This window comes from Narcine bancroftii, chromosome 1 (assembly GCF_036971445.1).
Source record: "Narcine bancroftii isolate sNarBan1 chromosome 1, sNarBan1.hap1, whole genome shotgun sequence".
In the NCBI taxonomy this organism is placed as follows: domain Eukaryota; kingdom Metazoa; phylum Chordata; class Chondrichthyes; order Torpediniformes; family Narcinidae; genus Narcine; species Narcine bancroftii.
Genome location: NC_091469.1, coordinates 128172521 through 128197802, shown reverse-complemented (window position 1 = coordinate 128197802; position 25282 = coordinate 128172521). Strand labels below are relative to the sequence as shown.

Genomic DNA, 25282 nt, shown 5'->3' with positions numbered 1-25282 from the left:
TGCCTCTTCCTGCTGCCTGTGTTGATCTTCAGTTCATTCACTAGAAACAGCGAATCCAATCTGTCATTTTGCTGATCTGCATGGCCACGCTGCTGTCTGCCTTTAGACTATGAAAGTTTTGCCTTGTCCTCTGCGATCACAATATGCTGGAATAATGACTTGGTTGGTCTGTTATAGGTTATTCTACACAAGAAGCTGCAATTGTATGAAAGTTCGAATTGCTTATTTCCTTTTCAAAGCATTAATTGCATAACTATGCTCAGAGTTGAAAAGCAGTATGTTGAACAATGCTAATGCCCTTGGGTTTTTCCTCACTGAGATCTTGAGGCTGCAACAGGGAAATGGGGTCATTTTCTCCCAAATGGATCGCACCTAAAAGTCTGGTGTTAATAGCTGTTTTAAAATCTAGGAAATTGATGTGCAGCCTGAGGAAACCCCATGTTCTTTTTCCAAGAGGGGAGAAGTTTCCAGCTTTAAGCAAGTGGCTTGGGGTAGGAATCAGAATTTGAGCAGGAAAACAGGCTCCTACATAACATTTCTTTCTTTGGCTTGGCTTCGCGGACGAAGATTTATGGAGGGGGTAAAAAGTCCACGTCAGCTGCAGGCTCGTTTGTGGCTGACCAGTCCGATGCGGGACAGGCAGACACGATTGCAGCGGTTGCAAGGGAAAATTGGTTGGTTGGGGTTGGGTGTTGGGTTTTTCCTCCTTTGCCTTTTGTCAGTGAGGTGGGCTCTGCGGTCTTCTTCAAAGGAGGCTGCTGCCCGCCAAACTGTGAGGCGCCAAGATGCACGGTTTGAGGCGTTATCAGCCCACTGGCGGTGGTCAATGTGGCAGGCACCAAGAGATTTCTTTAGGCTGCCACTTATCCAGACGATTGCATTTTTCACGCGAGATTTAGACCACTGAGGCAGCTGTGCTTATTTTCAAAGACGAACCGGACAATTGAACTTCTGCTATATTTATGTCAGCTTGGTTGTTTTTTGTAAAATATTCTGAGAGCTGTACGGGTTAGTTAGAATAATTTATCCGATCAAGTATGAGGAGATGGGGAAGTGTGCACACTCGGGATAAATTGCAGGGTTTTATCTGGTGTGTATGTTAACATTAATTTCTGTATGTTTGCGTTACGATCAACTCCAGTTTTAGACTTTGATGCAAATGTAGTGTTGTACCTGTAATAGTCTGGTGCTTGACAATGGGGGAAAATCCTTTTTGGGAAAGAGGGTAGCTATTCTCTGTGATTGAGACAGGGTAGTGGTCTTCCACAAGGACTAGTCCTGGTACCATATTGCACTTTCATAAATTGTCCTATGATTTTGTGTTCATGATTTAAACTCTGGGATCAAAAGCATGTTTTCAAAGTTTGTAGAAGAAACCAATTTTAAAGGCAAAATCTACACTGATATTAACTCCAACAAATTGCAAGAGGATGTTGATGAACTTGTAGAATAATAGCATAGAAAATAGGGACAAGGGGAGCCTGTTTGGCCGTTCAAGTCGGCTCTGCCATTCAATAACTTCATGGCTGATCTTCTTCCACACCAATCCCATAATGTCCAGAATAGGTCAATGATTTCAAATTTTGAAAATTGCAAATGTTAGAAAAATGCTGGAAATACTGAGTAGATCAGGCTGCATATGCATGAAAAGCGAGAGTTAATATTTTGGGTTAAATAATTGTCAGATTAAATTGAGCACAAATAAATGTATTTTGGTTTAATGAATAGGGATTGTTTTGATTTCTTGAAAAGTGTTGGTCTAGATGAAGAACAAAAGGATTTGGAGAACAGTGCACCAGTTACATCTCTGGCAGCACAACTGTTTCCTCATACTTCCTACAACCTGGCCTCTGGATTTCTTCCACATCTCAAAGATGTGTGGGCTGTTCGGTTATTGTAATTTCCCCCAGTATATGCTTTGGTAGGGGAAGGGGAGTGCGTTGCTTTTAATGCTGATTTGGTTGCAGAGAAAATTAATAGAGAATGGGAAATGCCCTGTGAGTTAATATTGACTCAGTGAACCTAATGACCCCCTATTTAGTCAGGAAATGGAGTGAATTGTTGAGTTATCCCACCTGTTAACTGGATGATACAACAAGAAGAGCATGCACCAGAACTTTTATCTAGTGGAATAGAATTTAAAAGTAGAAAATTTTTGCAGCTGATTAGACAGCTTGTACAGTGAAACAAGAACATCTATAGATGCTGGGTTCAAGTGCAGTATACAAAAGTGCTGGAGAAACTCAGTAGGTTATATAGCATCAATAGAAACTGAATGGTGGTTGATAATTCAGACCTGAGTCTGAAACTGACTACCTTGTACAATTCTTGTTGCCATTCTACAAAAAGGTTATGAAGGCACTGGAGAGGGTGCCGAGATTTGCAAAGTTAAAACCATGAATATGAGAAGAATCAAGAAAGAAGCAGGTAGGGACTGTCTTTCCAGAAAGGATGACAGGCAATAAACTAAGAGAGCCTTTTAAAATTAAGAGGTGCTTTAATGAAACAAAAGCAGAGAGAATGTTTTCACTTGTGGGGAAGAGCATATCAGGATTCCATAAAAGCAAGACTAAAAAAAAATCCAAGTCAAAAATTCAGAAGGAATAGAAAAATAAATTCTGGAAGTAGGAGTTTAGGGAAGATATGTGGAGAGAGAAAAAATGATAACATTTCAGGTTAATGGTTTTCAGATGTTTCTTCATTTGGAAGAAACCTCTTTATTCAAGAGAGTGACGAGTATGTGCATCTTGCTACTAAGTTATTGAAGGGAACGGTACAAATATGTTTAAGTGAACTTTGGTCCCAGGTGTTCTCCCCTCAACTCTAATAACCATGATCATTTAAAAAAATCTTTAATTTTTGTTTGTTTTTCCCAAAAAATATACATAGTAACATTTTAAATATGTAATATATTAAACTTTTTCTCTCAAACACAACAAACAAAAACAAAAAAGTCCCTTCCTCCTTACACGCCCCCCTCCCTTTTCCATACATTCAGATCCATTCACTCTCAGACCTTGCACATATTTTAAGTATATAGAGTACAGTTGGGGAAACTATGTTTTTGTATATATATATATATATATATATATATATATATATATGTATATATATAATAGTTACTTTTATGCCATTTTTGGTTGAGATATGGCTGCCAGACCTTAAAAAAATTTTATATTTATTCTTTAAAGTTTTATGTGATTTTTTTTTCCATAGGTATACAGCTGGTCATTTCCGCAGAAAATTGTGCTATAAGTAGAGGGGAGTTGGACTTTCAAGTGATCGCAATACATTTTTTTGCTACTGTTACGAGGCCAGAGGGCCCCAAAACCCAGCAGCAATAGATGTTCACCAAGACACATAGTTACTTAAACAAAAGTTACTTTTAATTATCTTTAAACATGAAAATAGAATCACACTTTAACTTAACTAACCTAACTTAACCCCCTTCTAATTCTAAGTGCACGTAGATGTAATGTGTGTGTAAGTTCAGAAAAGTTCTTTGGTTCACAGTCCAATCTCACTTCTCATTCCTCCAAGTTCACTGGTTGGAGGCAATTCTTATACTATGCACAGAATTTAACATTTATAAAGTTCACCAGGCTTTGGTGCTTGAAAGGTAAATGGTTACTGCTCAGGAAGGTTTTTGTTGGTTAGAGGGAGATTTGTTGTTTCAGGACATCCACAACTGATTCCTTTTTAATCAGCCACTCCAGTGTCTTGCTGATGAAACTTGTCCCCTTCAAGGTTCTCCAGATGATAACCTCTTTCTTTCAGGTCACCACAGAGTGCCTTTCTGTTTCTCATTCCAAGTGAAACATGAGACAGCCAGTCCTCTCCTCTCCTCTTGCAAGAACCACAAGGGCTTTGACCAGGCTGAACAAAGCACTTACAAATGGGCTTTCCACAAGCCTGCCAGCTTGTCCTGTTCCAGTCCCAGGTACTGTTACTGGCTGTAACACTGTAGAAGTGATCGATCCTCTCTCTCTCTCTCTCTCTCTCTCTCTCTCTCTCTCTCTCTCTCTCTCGCACACACACGCACAGAAAGCCTGTTTCTCTCTCTCTGCTTGCAAAACCACATGACCCTATTAGAACAATTCCCGACAATCTGTGGCTCCAACAAGATTGTTCCTCTGTTGCCTTTTGTAAACAGCAATCCATTAGTGAAGTCTCTTGGGCACTCTCCAAAGCTCTTGCAAAAGCTATGGAGCCGATATGTTTAGCATTAGCAGAGCTCCAGTATTTCAAATAAGATCTGTTTTAAAGTGTTTCAATGTAACCTGCTGTAACAAACCTTTCCCAATTTATCTCCCTAAATCATTTCTATAAACTCTGGCTCACTACTGCCAGTGGTATTTTTATAAATGAGATTTGAAATGTAGTCAATTTTTCGCTTATTAGCCATGATCAAGTTGAATAACAAGGTGATTAGTGGTTAAATATTTTCTTTAATTGGAGAGAAACACACATGGTCACAGAGTGAACATGTAGAGAGAGCACTGGAGGCTAGGATTGAACCTGGGTCACTGGAACTTTGAGGCATTTGCTTGACGAGCTGCCACTCATTCCCTTTGTTATTTTCGGCTGAGTTGAATGGACTGTTTCTGAGCTGACTATCCTTTGTATATCATTCTGGGCAAATATCTGGAAGGGTGGTATTATGATTTTGCACTACCTGTCCTCTGAGTTGAGGTGGATGGACAATAAATTATTTATAGCTATTGATAGTAGCTGTTTACTTTGCGCTGAACTGTTTAATAGGAAATCCTGCACAATTCTTTCCTCCAGCCATTTCAAAGGACAGTTTAACAAGCCAAACATATGGAGAATTGGCAGTAACAACGTTCATGTGTCAGAAGAGTGATTATCTTGTAGGGTGGATTAAGCAGCTTTTCAGTGTCATTTAGTGATTCGAACTATGAAGCTGCTTCGTGGCGTTGGAATTCTCTGGCCAATTCATGGGGGGAAAAGACACAGTGCATCAGCAAATATTATGTAAAATCCACAGTTAATGAGATAACCACATAGTTTCAATTCCATGAATCTACTGCAACTCATTTGAACATTTTGCTGATGTTTGCAATTTGGGCCGAAGTATGGATAGAAATGTGCTTGTTTTTGGTGTCTGTACAGTGGCACAGGTAAACCCACATTTGCAAACTTTGTATGGTGTTCTAACCGTTCATTGTTTTGCTAGGGCTGGTCAAAAGATTAAGGATAAAATTGCTTAATTCGTAGAAACATTTGAAGAAGCTAATAAACATATTTTTCACCAGTTTTCTTTTACAAGCGATTGTGAGATTTGGGCTTTTCATTTTCTTTATCAAGCATGAGAACCTTTGTGTCAATTCGCTTCCAGGATGTTGGTGTTTGTGTGCATTTCATTTCATTCTGATTTTTTTTTTTTGCTTGCCATTCCAATTTTCCAGCTCACTTATGAACAGCTTCAATGTAACCCTGAAACAATTCTTGTCCATCTTGTCCCAGCTGGAGACCTATTTTGTATCTTTTTTAATGGTCACTGTTGTTTGTGCACATTTAACTCTGTTGTGTCCTCAATTGCTTTATCTTTACTCTTTCCAATTGTGTGCTGCCCTTGGGTCATAGCACAATCTGAAAACACACCATAGATTTCCATATTCACACTGATGGTGGTTGTACCTACCAACCTCCTACCCAGGTCTCTTTGTTTAAATTTTTTTATTTTTCACACTATAAACCATATTGACCAAGATACATACAGACATTTTTCTTCTTAAATATATACAGTGTCATTTTTTCCCCCCTCCCTTCCCTCCCTCCCTCACCTCCTTCCTCATTTATTTGAAGTTCAATCTATAAGATATATTAAACCCGTTAAACAATGTTGTCACTTAATAAAAATAAACAAGAAATTTAATTGAGTCAGTTCTTTTCGTTGTCTTCTCCTTCTGTCATTTTAGGTGGTGGAAGTCTCTTGAGGATGCATCTGGCATCCAGATCAAAATTCTCTTCAATCACTAATGGGATATGTGAGAGCCCTGCCCTCGGTCCTCATTGCAAATTCCATTCACTAGACATTGAGTAGTTTAGAGTTATTAATAATTAGAAAATCTTCCTGGTCTGAAGGGGAAAAGTAATAATCTCATGGTTGTATGTGATGTCATGTATGTACTCTGACAATAACTTTGAACTTTCAAACCGCCAAGCACAAATATGCCATGCTCCTAAAGTGTCTGGTATTGCCTTGGCAACATCACCTGTTCCTCACATCACACTCATCAGCTGCAGTCCCACATTTCACCCTCTCTCCCAGTTGCATCTATTCCAACACACTGCAGGTCAGCCTCTCATCTTCCACATTTTGTAAGTGCAAGGTCATCCATACTCAGCTGCTCAGTTTACCCTGTTGTCCCGCTGCTCACTGACGATCCTTGGCTCCTGGATAAGCGATACCTTGATTTTAAAACACTCAGCCTTTCTCCATCTTAATCTTCTTAATAGAATTGAGATTTCTGTGGTCCTTTAACTTTGGCCTCACAACATCATAAGATGACATGTCTTCAGACAACAGTACTTTAATCATACCACATCCTTCCAACGTAAATCCTTTTAGCCTTTTTACCTTTTATTTCTGCTTTACAACTACTTCTTTAATCAAACTTTTGCTCACCTGCCTGAACATCTATTGGTTAGTGCTTTGTTTAATAACATTCCTATGAGACATTTTAATTCCAATTTTTAGTTTTCAAACAACAATCCAAAATATTACATTTATGTAGTTGCCTTGGGGCATTAGACATCTCAAGTGCATAAAGAAATCCAGCTGAACCACCCTAAGTGAAAGAAGGAGCTCTCAGAGGTGCTGATTTTAAGCTTCATCAAAATAGCTGGTACAAAGGATGATGAGGGAGGCTTGCAGAGATTTCATTTTTGCAATCATAAAGAAATGGTATTGCTGGTAATCTAATATTTCCAGAACATAGTATTTTAAAAACTTAAATAAAAAGTCATTTAAATGGTAGACTTGAGATTCAATTGTGTGTAAATCTAGTTCAGACAGGAGGATTTAAAACTTTTCTTTCTCTGTATCTACGTGAAGAACTACATGAGAATGGCTGTAAACTACTGTCGTCTTTTTCAAATAAATAATTTTCATTTGTGTGACAAATCGCACATGATGAATTGATTTCCAAATAGTTTTTTTTGACACAGCAAGAGCAGCTGATTTGGGAATCTTTATCTTTGATAGTCCCATGGAGCAGAGTGACTTGCTTCTAATCCAGTCTGAACTGTGGAAGTTGTCTGTGTGTGAATTGTTTTAATCTCAGATGGTCATTGCACCCCATGGTCTTGAGAAAAAAGTCTCAAAGAGGCCAAAAGGGGGTGCAAGAGAGAAAATGTTTTGTTGCACAGACTTAATGCACAGTCTTTGGGATATTCTTATTTATTGTCAGAGTACATATAGCCCTGAGATTCTTTATCCTGCGGGCACGGCAGAATTACCACTTATTGGAAATGCAAAAAAAAACATGCACGCAATGTACACATGTAAACAAATAAACAAATGTAAACAACTGTGCAAAATGATGGAGAAAAATATCAATAAAGTGCAAAAGTAGGAGTCCTTAAATGAGTACCTGGTTGAGTTTGTTGTTGAGGAATCTTATAGTGGAGGGGTAACAGCTGTTCCTGAATTTGGTGGTGCAAGAATTGTGGCACCCATACCTCTTTGCTGATGGTAGCAGTGTGAACAGAGCATGTGCTGGGTGATGTGGATCCTTGATGATTGTTGCAGCTCTCCTACAGCAGCATTCTCTGTAAATGTTCTTGATGATGGAAAGGGGTTTGCCTGTGATGTCCTGGGTTGTGTCCATTACCTTTTTCAGGGCTTTTATGCTCGTGGAGATACTCCAGACCGTAATGCAGCCAGTCAGCATTTAACCACACATCTGTCACTCGCTTAACCATACACAGAGATTTGGTCTTGAAAATACTGTCTTCCTTGAGCATCCTATTCCAACCTATCCGTTGCCTGCTTCTTGTCTTCTTCCCCCTGTTCCCCTTCCCCAAACTGAATCCCATGCTCCCTTATCTTACCTTAGTCATTTTCAGTTTTTCAGTGAACCCCCTACTAGAGTTTGGTTCTTGCTAATTGTTCATGCTCAGGTATGGCTCAACCACTGTCCTTATACCAACTGAAGTACCACTACTTGACCTCTGACTGCTTCTCTATTCTCACCTCCTGTCCTTCCTCACTGTTATTTATTGCTTTCCTGCCCTGTACAAACAGCCTTGTTGTCCAGAGTTTGCCCAGACCCTTGGACCTCTCCAAGAACAGAACTGGAGACTATCTTTAGTTGCCTTCATGGTGCTGCTCAGTATTCATTAGCAGGTTGTTGTCTTTTGATTCTCTGGAGATGGGTTGATGAGTTTGAGATTCCCAGGCCAATGAAGGAATACTCGCTCTATGAGAGTGGAACATAAGAACTTACATACCTAAGAATTAGGAATAGGAGTTGGGCGTCTGGCCTTTTGATCTTGTTGCTCATTCATAAAGCTCAGAGACAATTGTCTGCCTTGTTGCCTTTTTCTGACATTTTGTCTATGACCTTGATGTTCAAATATTTGATCTCTGTTTTGAATGAACTTAACAATCAAGCTTTTGCATTCCTCAGTTCCAGAGGGCCAATGACTTATTCTAAAACTCTGTGATGCCTGGTTCTATACTCTTCACTCAGGTGAGATCTCCACCCTGCATCCATCATGTCTAGTCCTGCAGAACTTTTGTAAGCTTCAATGATACCTATCATTTTCAAAACACAGAATTTGAACCTAACTCATCCAACCTTTCCTTGAATGTCAGAGCTGTCATTCCAAGAGTCAGTTTGGTGTGTCGTTGCCATGTTTCTTCTGTGTTAAATTTCTTCGTGGTAAGAAGACCAAAACTATGCACAGTGTGACCTCACCAAATGATTTCAGTACGATCCTTTACTCCTAGAAGCAGATGATTTTGTCATAAAGGCCTGTGTGCTTTTTATTTTCCTATCCACTTGTTTCACCTATATGTTAACTTTAAATGTACAAAGGCACACCTCTTCGAATACCAACATTTCCCAAATCTTTCACCATTTAAAGAATACTCTAATTTTCTGTTCATTGCACCAAAGTGGATGTCCTTGCATTTTTTTCCTCAGTATCTACTTCAGCTGCTTTTGCCATTCAGCACATGGAATAACCTTGAACTTCTGTCAACTAGGCTTCTCTTTGGCCCCTGTTTCCAAAGCTGCTCTGATACCCACAAGGGTCTTGTGTTCTTTTTAATCCCCAGGCACTTTTGTTTCCTGCACCTTTCGGTGTTTCCACAAAACACAAGACAAACTTTTTAAAAATATTTTATTGAAAGTTTTCATCCATGTAATTATGCTATACAAAGTCAATACTTAATAAAGTTTGAAAATTACAGAGATTACATGGTATTAATCCCTTCCCTCTTATCCCAAACCAATATAAGATAATTACGATAATAGCTATATAAAAGAATTATATAAACTTTGCACAGACAGGCTCCATATTTGTACAAAAGTTGAATATTTATTTCTTAAATTCTATGTAATCTTCTCCAAGGGTATAAAACTTTGAATTTCCAAGTGATTCTTTCCATGCCCAAATGCACATATGATACCCAAGTCTCTGCAATACACTTCCTTGCTACTGCTAGAGCTATTTTAATAAATTTAACTTGATAAAATGATAGTTTTAATTCAGGTCTTGTTCTTTCTATATTCTCCAACAAAAATAAATCTGGATTTTGTGGAATAACAATCCCAGTTATGTGTTCCAAAAACTTGCCTAAATCCATCCAAAAAACTTCTAACTTTAGATCATGATCAGGTAGAATGCAAAAAAGTTCTTATTTCTTTACCATATCTAAAACATCTATCTGATAATCAAATTTCATTTTGTGAAATTTTTGCAGTTAAATTTAATTGATGTAAATAATTATATTGAATGTAACTGTATATAATTTTTATAATATTTGTCATACAGTCTTGACAGAGTTCTGCCCATCTTTTCTCATCAATTGTAATATTTAGATCAACCTCCTATTTCTGTCTAGATTTATGTATTCCCTTTTTAATAGTACCTGCTTGTAATATAAAATACAAAGCAGAAATAAATGTCTTACTATAACCTCTCCTAATAAGAACCTCCAAATCACTACATTGTTGGACCTAATTTTTCCAGAAAGAACACCCTCAGCAAAAGAGGGTATTTTGAGTAATTCCATATTTATTTCTTAACTGTTGAAATGACATCAATTGACCTTATTCATAACAATCTTCTACATTTTTAATACTGTTACAAAACCAAATATTAAAAAAAAGGTTATTTTCAGTACAAGATATAAGATTATTTTGAATTAGAGGTGTTTTAGGTGATACACCTCCTTTTGCTCCTATTTCATTATTTAACTTGTTTCAGATGGTAATAAAATGTTTAAGCAAAGCTGCCTCCTTCATACCAGTTATTGACTTTAAATCCCTTTTATAAATAAATTCTTCTGCTAATTTCTCTCTTGTTTTATCCGTCCATATTTTGACCAACGCCAGTTTTCCTGATCCCTCAATTGACCTACTTGATTATAATTCTTAAAGCTAGGAAGGTGCAAACCTCCCAATTCATATTTCCATGTTAGTTTTTCTAGAGATACTTTTGACATTTTACCTTTTCAAATATAATTTCTATTTGTTTATTTAATTCTTGAAAGACTTTTGTGGTAACCATATAGATAAAGTTTGAAAAAGATATTGCATCTGTGGGAAGATATCTTAATACACAGACAGATTTGTCAAAGCAAAATTGCTTTGCGCTGTACTGAATTTGACAGGCTTCACTTATGGGGAGCTACAGCTGTTAAAGGTGTTTTTGCACTGAAAGCTGCTGCCTGAACATAACAGGAATAGGAGCCATGTGATGAATGAACAGTTATATTGTTTTGGTGGTGTTTTGGTCATCCAGGAAACTGCTTGCTTTACAGGTCATCCTGGAAACTGCCTGCTTTACAGGTCATCCTGGAAACTGCTTGCTTTACAGGTCATCCTGGAAACTGCCTGCTTTACAGGTCATCCTGGAAACTGCCTGCTTTACAGGTCATCCTGGAAACTGCCTGCTTTACAGGTCATCCTGGAAACTGCCTGCTTTACAGGTCATCCTGGAAACTGCCTGCTTTACAGGTCATCCTGGAAACTGCCTGCTTTACAGGTCATCCTGGAAACTGCCTGCTTTACAGTACACTACTTCCATGGATGGCTGCAGTTGAAATTTTAATTGAAAGGAAAGCAACTCTGATAATGCAGAAGTAAGTGGGAATTTTAACCTTCTAGCCCACAGACCAAAATGCCATGAAGCAACTTAACATGCCACTTAAAGCTAATGGGAATATCTGGGCTGTAGAAAAGCTGACTCTGCTTTGTTCCAACTTGATGTTAGGAGATGAGTCATCATTTATTAAACAGTTTTGCTGACTCCAAAGACAGGGACTGTCCTCATCTGATTTTCTTGCATTCCTATTGCTTAAGCCATAGCAATGATAATGCAGGAATATGAATTTCTATCATGGACAGTAGATGAAGTTATGTATGTGATTTTGGTGTCAACAATTACTGTTAGAATTACAGTGTGCATAGTACCTGTACAGAATAAAACTGTTGGTAAAGTAATATGGTAGCTTGCGATATAGTGGTAGTCGTGTATTGTCAAATCAGGTGTGATTCCTTCTGTATTTTTTAAATGTAATCATTATTCATGTCAAGCTTCAAGTTGTGACATCTTGATGATAACTGGGAGATGCAATGCTGCATTTCCAGTGAAGCAATCTTAGAAATAAAAGTCGGTGATTATCTATGGTTGTTTTCTCTCAAGGAGCAGTTTACTTTAGCTTCTTGCCAACCCTTGTCAATGCTCTGATGTTCTTCATTTCCTATAAACGTTACTAAAATTGTCTCAACAAATGGTACTGAAGCCCTTGTGATCAGCTGTTGTCAGGCATCTGATTCCTTCCCTTTCCTCAGACAATTCAGCTCAAGGAGTCATTTGGTTGAAATGACTCTTCAAGTTCCTTTTGTACATTCAGTCCCAGCATACTTAAACAGGCTATCAGTTTGTTCCACTTTGACTTCATTTTAAAGTTCCCTGGTAATAATTAACAATTTCAAAATATTATGATTAAATACTATGTTAACATATTATTGTGTTATCTCACACAGTTAATCTCGAATCAGCAGTACAGCTTTGTTCTGTTAACAAGTCTCAGAAAATTAATCCAATCTCCCTGATGAAGCATTTCTATTCTATTCCTTTCATTGCTAATCTCAATTTTGACATAAATTTTAAATGGAGTTATTTAAAAGCAAAAAGTATTAAATGAAGAATAATCTATCTTTTAAATATCCTAACGTACACCTAAATTGTATGAAATATTATGTATTTGTGCAGACATGTGGGTGAATCTGGGGAATTAACAGGTGACTAGGGTTGATGTAAATTGAAGTGCAGTACAACTCCGATGATCCGAAATGGTCAGGAACGGGCCCATGTTGGATAAACATTTTTTTTGAATAACTGATCATTTTTTAAAAACAACCCAGTAGCAACAGCAAATCACTTCTTTCAATGTTTAACCAACAATGGAAGGCTTTTTTAAAGTATTAAAATAACGTTTTAATTCTCACCAAAAAAATGCTGGCCACAACGTGGCTGCCAATTATCGAGACCTTCCAACCACCACTGCTGATCCATGACATGTCCCCACTGCAGCCGCTGATCCCCTGAGGAGGCTTTCCGGGATGATGGAACACTCACTGGTGAGTTGGCGGGCTCCTGACTCACCAGTCACCGGAGCATCCGACACCTGAGTCCTCACTCTGAATCCTCGCCTAGGCCTATCACCAATGCACACTGTGGGGTCCCGTGTGCGATAGTACACCGAGGGGAGGGTTTGGAGTCAGTGTTGGGTGCTCCAGTGTGCTGGGAAGGGGATAGGAGGGAAAGGGAGGGAACACCATTGAGCCCAAGGCCCTGCTCCTTCCTGGGAGGCCACTTTCCTTGATGATGCCGGGACAAAGGATTCTTCCATCCACTTGCGCTGGAAGAGAGTGGCACACAGTTTGAGGGGGAGAGTTGGAGAAAAAATTCAATAGGGGAAGGTAAAGAAAAAATGGAAAGAGAGAGGGGAGGGAGTTTCCTGAAATGAGGACAATCGTTGTTCTAATTTCATGTTGAGTGAATTTTTTTCCAACCTATGAGGTCAGTTTGGTTTTGGGGAAAAAAATTCAGATAAATGAGGATTTCTGATTTGTTTTGGATATTCTCATTTATCCAAATTTTTAAAAAAATTCAGATAAATGAGGATTTTGGAGAATTCGATTTCAGATAATTGGAGTTGTACTGTAATTGTCAATTACAGGAGTCCAGCAACCAAGTCCCTTGATTTCTCCCTTAAATCTTACCTTTTGTGTAATGGCTCTGTGTGAAATGTTTGGGGGTGCTCCACTTTTTAAATGCAAGTTGCTGTAACTGGTAGCATTACCTCACAAAGAACTGAAGGAAGTCCTCTATGTTCTTAAGACGGAACAAACCTGAAGAAGGCATTTACGGAAGTGTGCAGTTCCTTCCTCCCACATGTTAACTCTCTAAGAGCAGTCACCAAGCCACTTGTAGAATTAGCATCCCATGTGATCTGCAGTTGAGCATCAATTCCTCACCTTGAAAAGGCTGCCTTCCTTCAACTCTTTTGTTCCACTTATTCTCTGTGGTCAGGGTCTTGTTTGGTGTCTCGTCTTCTTCTCCATGTCTTGACCCCCACTCCTCACATTTAAAATTCTCAAACGAGGTCCTCAAATATCAGAAACCTCCCTGACCCTTTGAAAGCTCCTTATCATCCCCCATTGGCAGCTATGTCTCCAACCGCAGCCTCACACTTGTAGTTTCCTTCTTGAACTTCTCCCTCTTCCTCCTAAAACTCACATTTTGATTAAGCCACTTTTCTATTATGTTTGCTATGCAACCATGCTTTGATTTACAAAAGAGATGCATTCTTGGAACACATTTTATGTGAAACAGTAAGTTGGTTGTGGGGGTGGGGAAGTACACAATTGGATTTCCAGTCCAATGGGAAGAGAGTATTCATTATGGCCAAAAAATGGAGCTTCATAAATCAAAGGTAGGGTGTTGGTATTAAAGTGAAACCAGTAAATTGAGCATTTGTAAATTTCCAAATGAAAGCTTTTAATTTTGATAGCCACTTAGAATATCACTTATAACAAAATGCAGAGGCACAAGAGACTGCAGATCTTGGTCCAGATACAGGGTTCGAGTTACCCTCCCTGAGACGTTGACAATTCCACCCCCCCCACCGCCACCTAACCACCACCCCACCCCATCCCTCACCAAAAAGTTGCTTGGCTCGTTGAGTTCCTCTAGCAATGTTCTTTTGCTTATCTATCAAATTACATATTCTGTTTTTATGTAGCATCAACATTAGAATAAACCAGAGTCTAATATTTATGATGTGCCATGTGCAAGATTGAAAGGCAAGCAGTACGAAGGACAAAGCTACAAACAATGTTTTGCTTTCAAGCTCGCAGGAAGTTTGTATGACCATCAGGGAAGTGAATTAGGATGTGTAACGTACTGTACTTGTAATCAGGGCATGTCCATTGTTGGCCAATGAGATTCTGAGAGCATTATTTACATGCCGCTGAAATTACTTAATGAGCAATACTAGACAATGTGCCAGATTATTTCAGCAAAATGCATCTTCTTTAAAATTATGGCTTAATCTGAGCCTTATTGCTTAAAATTTGGGGTGGGGGGGGAGGGGAAAGGGGTGGTGGAAAGATTTTTTTAAATCCCCGGTTAAAATGGAATGCGTCTAACTTGCAGAAACCAAATTTCAGAGTTAAAGAATGATTGAAAGAGCAAGTTTTTAATCCATTGTTAAGCACTTCTGCATATCTGATTATATTATGTTACATGAAAGTATTGGCATGTTTTTATAGCCATCCAAGTCTCTCAATTTTTCTTTATTTCTCTGTTTATGATAAATATTATAGATTTATTAAAAGTAAATAACTGAGAGTGAATCTGTTAGGTTTTTAGAGATCTTTTTGGAATGACAAGTGAGAATGTAAATTATTCATAAAGCTGGCAGTATCCTCAGCAAAATGAAAATGAATTCTATTGCTGAGCAAAACTCTTAAATGGAGTCTTTCAAGGCTTATTTTATATTTCCATTTCTGAGATATGCTCCTTCCTGTCACATTGACATCAACAAAGTGTCAACGTTTGCAATCTGATCATATCTGATTCTGTCGCTTTCGTTATCTTTGTGGGTGTAAGATGGTTGAGAATTCATTACTTGTCATATGGTTGTTTTGTTGTGTAATTGCAATTTTTGCCACAGGCTATCAGCATAATCTCCATCATATTTCAGCGCATTTTGTTTTATCTGTAAAGGCTACCCAGAGAAAATTATAGTGAGGCTTGAGATCTTAATTGCAAGCTTTCCTGTGAAGTGTTCTATGATGAGAATATTAATTTTTTTTCAAAAACAGGTCTCTTTTTAAAGAAAAGAAACTTTTTTTTCCAAATCTTTTACAGATTAACACATCACCAATAAGTTTATTAAATTGACTTCTCCTTGAGAAAAATAATTGCTTTGTAATATGAGGTGGATTAATTTTAATAAAATTAATTTTACATTTTAATGTGGTCTCAAGTATGTTGGATTTTATCTTAAGGGCACATCTGATGTAGTCTTGAATAATTACATCATCTATCATAGTTGTAAACTTTTTTGATAAATTCAGAATCACAGGAGCTGTGAAATTTTAAGCAACTTCATGTCCTTCAATTGGCTCAGGAGTTTATAATAAGCTATTTAGTAGATGTCGTATGTGTTCAGGCTAATAGCTTATTGAGCTCCTCTTAATGACTAGATGTAGTTGGGATTTGCATATGTGTGTAATTATTTGGTTGTTATCAAGGATATAGGTTACTTTGTTGATATTATTTTGAGTTCCAACTTTTTCCTTGTGAACTAACAAATACGATTCTGCTTACTGTTTCGGGCATTTGGATGTCGTGTGTAAACCTTTACAGCACTAGTTCTTCGCAGCCATTTAAACGTCGATTGACCTTGGATCAGGGAAGCTGGAAATTGAATGTAAGATTATATCTTTAAAGCATTTGAAGAAATGTTGCCCAAAGGTGAAGACTTGCGAAAACCACTTGTGCATTATCAGTCTACCTATATCCCATAGCTACATTGCCTACTACAGATTGGCAGTGGTAATCCTTGCAGTGATCTGCCCTGGCAGATATTCTGTGCAGCATGTCTGCCACCATGGTGAAACTAAGTGACAAGAAGCCAAACTGTTGAAGACTGACTGATGATGGTTATGGGAATAACAGGTTGTTAACGTGGTAGAAGAGTGCCAGGGTTATGCATCTGAGTAAGTGCTGTTAGAGCAAGCAAATAATGATCTTGAATTAAATGTGCATAGGTGAATATAATAACCTGTCACCGAAACACGGAAAGAGAGGCTTTTCTGCACAGTAGCAATGAAGGATGAGTGGAACATCACCTTCTCAAATGCCTGTGGCAACACTTCAGCCTAATGTCTTCAGTTGGAGGTTGACAACACAGCATGAAACAACAGTTCACAATTAATCAATGAAAGCTGCACTCATGAGCCGTCTATCAGGAAACTGGTTATATACCTTTGACTCTATCACAATGGAATGCTGGATCATTTAACTGTCTCATGACTGATCGTCTGAAGAAACCATAAGCCTTCAGGACATCTCCCAGACATAGCGATTTAAAACAGCTGCCTCTTCCTTCCCAGAAATGTTTTGCATATGTTTTCAGCTGTTTATCTTGGCAACCGCATGTATGCCATGGTGTGATCTTGCTTATTCAATGAAATTACATAAAATTTAAAGCACAGGAAAAGTCCATTTGACCCAATGGATCCCTGCTGATAATTTCACATTTGTGAAGTATCCAGACAAGCACTTGAATTGCCAAATGTAAGTAAATGAGACCACTATAGGGAAGTACAGTAGTTGGTGTTGGCATAGTGGGACAACTTTGTTTCTACAATAAAGATGCTCCATGGAACCACATCCCATCCTTCACCAAATGGTAACAAGATATCTTATTGGTCCTTGTGCATTGACTCACTTTGCAATTTCACCTCAAGATGTATCAGTAAATTTTCCAGTTATTGGTGACCATCTTGGATGTGGCAAGACCTGCCCCAACACTGAGGAATGAGAAGTGAAATATTCTCCACTTGTAAGAACAAACACAACACCAGCTACTCTCCAGAAATTCTACAATTCTGGATCCATCAACACTCACCCTTGGTGTCCTTTTCCTCCATTTTTGGTGCACAGTGGTTTTAGTGTATCCTTTTTATAAAATTCTCTGCAGTTAATCACACAGGTACTCCATTAGCTCATCATAAATTCACTAGTTCTACCTCTAAGAGGCCTAAAACAATGGGGGGGGGGGGGGGGAGGAATAGGAAAGCCAGCTCCAGATTTCCTCTCCATCACATACCATCCTGACTCAGAAGTGTGTAGATGGTCCTTCATTGTTGCTGAGTAAAATTGTGGAACTTCTTACCCAATGGCCTTGTGGAAGTATAGAGCCAGAGAACTATACAGGTCCTAACTCATCTGTGGTGACTACGTTAGCATGCTAGGCTAGTCCCATTTGCTTGCATTTGTCTCATGTTGTTTTAAACTTTTCCTATCCATTTATCTGTCCAAATATCTTAGAATGTTTCATCTTCAACAGGATAGTAGCAGTTTTTTAAAAATCTACCATCGGCATGACTGTGCCTGTGACATCTTTATTGGCAGACTTCGGCTTTGTTATAAAAGTTCAAGTTTATTTGTCATCCCAATGTACCAGTACAACAAAACTGCCTTCTCCGGTTCACAGTGCAAAACACACTTACAGATATTACACACATAAAGACAAACAATGGATGTAGAGATGTAAAGATAGATATAGTAAAGATGTATATTTATTAAAATAAATATTATTAATACATAGTAGAGCCATGGAGGATTGTTTTAGCAGTCATCCAGGTGTTTCATTGTCCACAGGAGAAACTGTTCCTCAATTTGGTGGTTCCAGCTCTGATACTTAATTCCTGTTGAGAGTAGCTGGAAGATGTTGCATGCAGGGTGGTAGAGGTCCACCCTGATTTTTGCAATCCCTCTTTAAACAACGATCTTGGTAAATTGCATTGATGTCGTGGGGTTTGGGGGTGTGGAAAGATACCAAGGTTGGATAGACTTTACAGGAATTAAGGGATATGGGAAGGTTGGTGGAGATGAGCCTATCATCAGATCAGCCATGATCTTGTTGAATGGTGGAGCAGGCTCACAGACTGGATGGCCTACTTCTGCTCGTATTTCTTATGAATGTCAGTATCTCGCCCTGCGGGAACTTTTCTGAAAGAGCAACTTTCACGCCCAGACCTGGTGCCATGCCACATGATGTAGATCACATGTGTGTGTTCTGCCACATCCTGGAAGAGTCCAATCCCATGCTCCCTTTGTACAATTCTGCTTTCTCTATTGATTGCAAAGCAGCCATAATTCTCAGCGCTACACTTGGCGAAGATTGCAGTTCCATCCAGCACAAAGTTGACAGAAACCACTGCTCTTTATTTTCCTTGCTATCCAAGAGCCCCTGCCATTGTTTTCACCAATCGTTCACTTGCTCAACCAGGATTGACTGACAAATCTTCGCCTTTGGCACTTTATTCACTTCTTTGAGTTGTATGATTTATATTTGACAGCTTGTGGGTCACCTTCAAATGCACATGAAAAGAAAAATATGTTCGTAACCTGCCAGGAGAAGTTGTTGAATGGTAGGAGAGACTTGAAAAGACCTATTTGTTCTTGTGTTCTTGTGACGATGCCAAAAATTTAAGAAGCAAGATTGAGGGGGAAGAAAATCGTGGTTCAACTGAATCACCAAGACCATTCAGTTGAATAAATGTAGAAGAACTTTTTTGTAATTAATTAATTGAACTTCTGTTTTCATAGTGTTAATTTAAATAAATTACCCTCTGTTAAATCAATACTACTTTGGAAAGTACAGGACTTGTATAAATTGTGCGTCACTGTTGCAGAACGAAATGGAGCAGATTACTTTGCTCTCTAAATGTACACTAATCATGTGTAATTTATAAAAATTACACTGGCATTGTGAATTTACCAAAAATTAGATTTAATTGTCATTTTTGCCAAATATTTAATATTTTCATCCCAATCATTCATTGCATATCATCAACTTGGGTGCTGAAACAGAAACTAAACTATGAAATATATAAGTGAAGCAAATATCAGAGACTGAGATAAATGAGCTTTCAGGTAATTGCTGAACTGTGTAATTATCTCTGCTCCTCTCTCTCTCTCTCTCTCTCTCTCTATTCCCCCCACCGCCTCTCTCTCTCTTCCCCCCCACCGCACCTCTCTCTCTCTTCCCCCACTGCCTTTCTCTCCCCCCACCGCCTCTCTCTTCTCTTCCCCAGCGCCTCTCTCTCCTCCCCACCACCTCTCTCTCTCTCTTCCCCCACTGCCTCTCACTCTCCCCATCTCGCTCCTCTCTCTCTCTCTCTCCCCACTGCCTCTCACTCTCCCCGTCGCGCTTGCCCCGCCTCGCCTACCCCCCACCTCGCTCGTCCTCCTGCCTCGCTCGCTCCCCCCTCCAGCCTCCCTCTCTCCATGTCATGTCCCCACCTTGGCCCTTCTTTCTCCCCTGTCACCCTCCACGATTTGTCGCCCACCCTTCTCTGCATCTGTCATCCACCCTTCTCCTCTCCCGTCACCCGCCCTTCTCCCCCCCATCACTTTCCCCACTCTTCCCCTGTTGCCCTCCACCCAACAGTATTTTTAAAAATTAAAGATTTTATTGTTGTACAATATCTGTTTGCAAAATGGTATGGATAAAACATTAAAGTTTATTGGTCTTAATATTAATGGGATGGTGAAGAGGAAGAGCGTCTTGGCATACTTAAAGAAATTAAAAGTGAATCTAATCTTTTTGCAGGAAACACATCTTACCAAATTAGAACATGATAAATTAAAAAGAGGATGGATGGGAAAAATAATATCTTCTTCCTTTGGTTCAAAGGCAAGAAGGGTGACTATTCTAATTATAAAAATACTCCAGATACTTTGATTGATCAAGCCAGAAGGTATATAATGGCACACTATAAAATTTATGGAGAAGCATAGACATTTATGAATATTTATGCTCCAAATTATGCTGATGAAGCTTTTATGAAGGACATCTTCTTATAAACAGCAGAGGGAAGATGAAATATATTGGTTTGAAGAGATTTTAATTTCTGTTTGGACCCATTACTAGATAAATCGGCAAGAACAATAATGAGGCCGAAAGCAGTAAAACCCACAATTTTATATATAAAAAAATCTAAATCTTATTGCTGCCTGGAGGCAATTAAATCCCAGAGAGAGAGAGATTACTCTTTTTACTCAAGAGTGCACAACTCAAATACAAGGATTGACTTATTTTTAATGTCTTCCCAGTTTAAAAAGTAGAATGATAAAAACAGAATATCTAGCAAGGCCTCTATCTACTCTCCATTAATATTAACTATAGCAACAATGGAAAAGCAAGAGAATGTATACAGATGGTGTCTCAATACTACATTGTTTAAAAGAACAGACTTCTGTGAATTTGTAAAGAGACAGAAATGTTTTGTGAAACAAATCTGCCATCTACTAATAATAGTTTTCTGATTTAGGATATGTTGAAAACATATTTAAGGGGACAAATTATATCCTATAAAAAAAATCTTAAGAGGGAACATATGGCAGAAGTAAATAGTCTGGAGAAGGATATTAAAGAATTAGAAAAAAAAGTCAAAGAACAGGACTACAAGAAGAATACAGATTACTGGAGAATAAAAAGCTAAGCTACAATACAAACATATAAGACAGAAAAAAAGCAGTATTAAAAATGAAACAATACTATGAGTTAGGCACACAAAGTTTTAGCTTGTCAAATTAAATCAGAGGAGTCATCAAGAATGATAAATCCTATAAAAACAGATACAGGTACCCTAGTATATAAGCAAAAATAAGTTAATGACATTTTTAGACAATATTACACAAAATTATGCAAATCTAAATTACTAGGAGATGAGAATGACATGAAGAATTTTTGTTGAATGTCGAACTGCCAAAACTAGAAGAGTAAGAAAGGATAGAATTAGATACTCACTTCACTCAGGAAGAAATCGAAAAGACCTCGGGCACCCTACAGGCTAATAAATCACAGGGAGAGGATGGATTTTCCCCTAAGTTTTATAGACAATTCAAAGAATTATTAATGCCCCTTTTAACAGATGTCCTGGACCAACTGTAGAAACATAGTTCCTCCCAGAATCATTCTCAACCACGATTGTTACTGTGCTACCAAAAATGACAGGGACCCACTAAAAACATTGTCATACAGGCAAGATCCCTGTTAAATGCTAATGATAAGATACTAGCGAAAGCATAGGTTAGGACAACACTTGCCAAAACAGATCAAGCAGGATTTGATAAAGGAAGGCATTCCTCAAATAATCTAGGAAGATTATTTAATATAATACACATGGAAAAATCTGAACAAAATCCAAGTATTAGTCTCCCTACATGTGGAAAACGCTTTTGACTGTTTGGAATGGCCCTTTTTATTCAAAACACTGGAAAAATTTGGTATAGGCAGAACATTTATAAATTGGATAAAAACTTTATACTATAAACCACAAGCTAAAATAATAACAAATAGTCAGATGTCAGCAGTGTTCCCCTTGAATAGATCGAGCAGATGGTAGTGAACAAAATGTATTGCGACCACTTGGAAGTCTGACTCCTCTCCACTTATAGCACGATGGACTGTGGAAATGAGCAGCTGCATAGCTATGGAAAAAAAACGTAATTTAAAGAATAAATATGACACTTTTATAAAGGTCTGGCAGTCATACCTGGACCACATATGGACCCAAATACAGTAATAAAAAGAAATAAAAAAGGGTATAAAGGTAACTATTATACATACAATAATGTAGTTTCCTCAATTGTACTCTATATACTTATAAGCTCTGATGGTGAACAGATCTGTATGTATGGAGGGAGGGACTGTTTTGTTTTTGTTGGTTGTGTTTGTAAGAAAAAGTTTAATATGTTGTATATTTAAAATGTTACTATGCATATTTTTGAAAAAAATCAAAAATAAATTATTTTTAAAAAAATGAGTGTGTGATGATTCAACTGTTTCAAACACTGGTCTTGTGTTTTCTGGGTTTGACTCACAACATTGACATTTTCTGCAAATCCTTACCAGTGTCTCTAGATGTACTTGTCTATTTGCGTGAAGGATTTCCTACTTGGATAGAGGGTGTCTATCTTCCTTTCACCCTCATCCAACAGGTATCTGAGATTGCAGGTATTGATGTAAATAAATTTTACCAGATTTGGCCTCTGTATCAGTTCTCATTTATGGTATATTTATTTAAGACAAGATTGGTTCGATTTTTTTTTCATTGAATGGCAGAACGGGCTTGATGGCCTACTCCTGCTCCTATTTCTTATGTTAACAGGGCAACCTGGTTTGGAACCCATTTGGCTCGCAAGTGCTTGAGTATTGCCATCAGTCCTGTGTTGTCGGTCTTATGGTATTTTTGGTTTTACTTATGGAAGCTAACCTTGTTGGGGGAAGTTTCAGTTAACAGTATTGTATCCCAAAATGATTAATTTGTGACATCTGATGTTCCTCATGAATTTTTTTAGCCCTTTATTTTTTTTTAATCAGCTGTGTAATTTGGTTATTTTTCGTGTATTTTAATGCATTGAATGTTTGGTCAGGAAAGCAAAAAGATGACTAGAGATGAGAAGAAAAAAGGAGGGGAAAAGGGAGTCATTGAGCACATTATTTATAGTAGCTTTAAATTTAATTTTGACTCCTGTTGTGTAATTGACTCTACAAATTTCTGTGACCTCCTGAGCTTTGAATTGCAGTTACCTGAGTATTCCTCGGCCTGCACCGTTCTAGGAAAAGTTTACTTCCCATTTTTCTATTTTGGGTGCCCATCCGAATCGTGCTTTTATCTGTTTTCTCACTCTCTAACTGCTGACATTCATTCCCATTTGTTCTGGTAATGTTGTGTCTATCTTATCCCCATGGTTTTACTAGATCAGAAACACTCCTCGCCCACCATCCCTTCAGTCTAATAAGTTTCATTTGTCTCTTTCCCTGTTCTGACAAACGACTGTCTGTTTTTATTTTAGGTTTCCAGAATCTGCAGTTTTTTGGTTTTCTCCTACAAAAGATATCTACTTTGTTTTATTCTTGGGTTTTGTGTGTGTATGTTTTTAAGTGTCTCTAAGTGTCCACTTAATAAAATTTTGACTTAAGATGAAATCTTAAGGAGATTTTAATGTTCAATGCTGATCACCATACTATAGGAAAAAGTCATTATACTGGATGGGGTACATAAAAAAATGAGGATATTACCACGACTGGAAGAGCTAAGTTATAAGGAGAGACTAGATATGTTTGGGACTCATTTTAACCCCTGAAGCATTGGAGGCTGAGAAGTGACCTTGTGGAGTGATATAAAGCCATAAAAGGAATTGGTATGGATCTATGTTAATAGTAATATTTAGGTTAAGTTATATTTCTTATAAAAATGTCTTAGTAAAGTAAATTATCGAGTTAAAATATTGTATATGTATTCTTAGTAAGTTGGTTGTGGGCTGGTACAGGGTCACACACAGGTCACAGTACATTTACATGGAACCATTTTACTCGGGCGAACACATGGATCAGAAAAGTTTAGAGGGATAATGACAGAGTTTATTGTCTTGTATATTGTGCAATGTATATATACACTGAAATTATTGCTTGCTGGAGCCAAAGAGGTACTTTGTCACTGTTCCTGTTCAAGTTTAGCAAGCCAGAATTTTGGTGAATATGTGGACATGGGACAAGCACAGGTAAATGGGAGCATCTCAGGTAGTCAGCATGGACAAGATAAGGTTGAAGGACGTATTCCATGCTATACAACTCTAAAATTCAATGTAGACTTCAATCAATTGATCTAAAATTGTTTGAAAAATCGTGACAGTTTATGCAGCACTCCCTACTTCACCATTGCAGAAATGGGAGATGCATGTGAAAAACCATCGCCAACCTCCAGCATTCGAGTGGATTTTTTGGAAATAGTGATGAAAGGCAGAAAACCGTGCTGAAAACTGAAACTTTGTTCATGAGTCACCAAGCTCCATATTAGGATGACTGGGATGTTATAACTTACTTTTAAGCTGTAAAGCTGGTGATTGAAGTATGCTGCAAATTGCCGTAAGCAACCAAATTAAATTTGGAGGTAGAATCAGCTATTTCTCTTCCATTATTTCACATCAATGCAGGTTGTATTCCTGTGTTCCATTCATCACATGCAGACATGCTGTTTTCCTTCCACTTCCTGCAAACCCTATCAACATTAAATAATTCCCAGTTCAGATCGTTTTCAGGCACCCTACTGTTGCAGTCCTTTAATCACACCAGTTTCCTCACATGCAGTGTGTATCGATTATTTTTGATGTGATTCAGTGCTGAACACTAAGATATGAAATTATCTTTCACAAACAGATCAACATTTTGAATTAACTTGAGCAAAAAATAGGACTTAAGCTTTTCATTGCACCTTTAAAAGTATTGCTTCAGTTTGTGCTTACTGAATTAAGTTTTAAGAGAATATATTGCCATTGTGGACAAGTTCAAACTGGTGTTTTGTCTCAGTACATTGGTCAACAAATTGCCAAGAACATGAAGCTCGCTTACAAGTTGTTTGTCGATTATTTTTCAATGTAGGAATTCCATTGCGATCTTCCTGCCTGGATGTAATTTATAGCAAGTTAACTATGAATTGGAAGAAGAAACTCTGATTTTTGCATCAAAAAGACCATTGTTTGCTGACACATCATAGATCTATAGAAACAGGCTCTTCAGCTCATCTTATCTGTGCTAAATTATTATGCACTTGAATCACAGCCCTCTGTGCCCATCTCGTATAACTGTCTCTAATGTTGAAATCGAACCTGCATTCACTACTTCTGCTGGTAGTTCATTCAACTCTCACCAGCATCTGAGTGAAGAAATTCCCCCTAATGTTCTCCTTAAACATTTCACCCTTAA

The 25282-nt window shown here is 38.0% G+C and overlaps 1 protein-coding gene and 1 long non-coding RNA gene across 12 annotated transcripts in view; one reads left to right on the top strand and one right to left on the bottom strand.

The window, feature by feature from the left end:
• LOC138763897 (microtubule-associated serine/threonine-protein kinase 4-like) overlaps positions 1–25282 on the top strand; it is a 588435-nt gene that overhangs the window by 194027 nt on the left and 369126 nt on the right. The gene's annotated exons all lie outside the window — the stretch shown is intronic.
• The window catches only part of LOC138763945 (uncharacterized), a 69517-nt gene continuing 65816 nt past the window's right edge, over positions 21582–25282 (bottom strand). The window contains exons 3-4 of the long non-coding RNA XR_011357914.1: positions 24402–24578; positions 21582–22005 (exon numbers count right to left, since the gene is read on the bottom strand). This is a non-coding gene — a long non-coding RNA (uncharacterized lncRNA). The remainder of the gene's footprint in view (positions 22006–24401; positions 24579–25282) is intronic.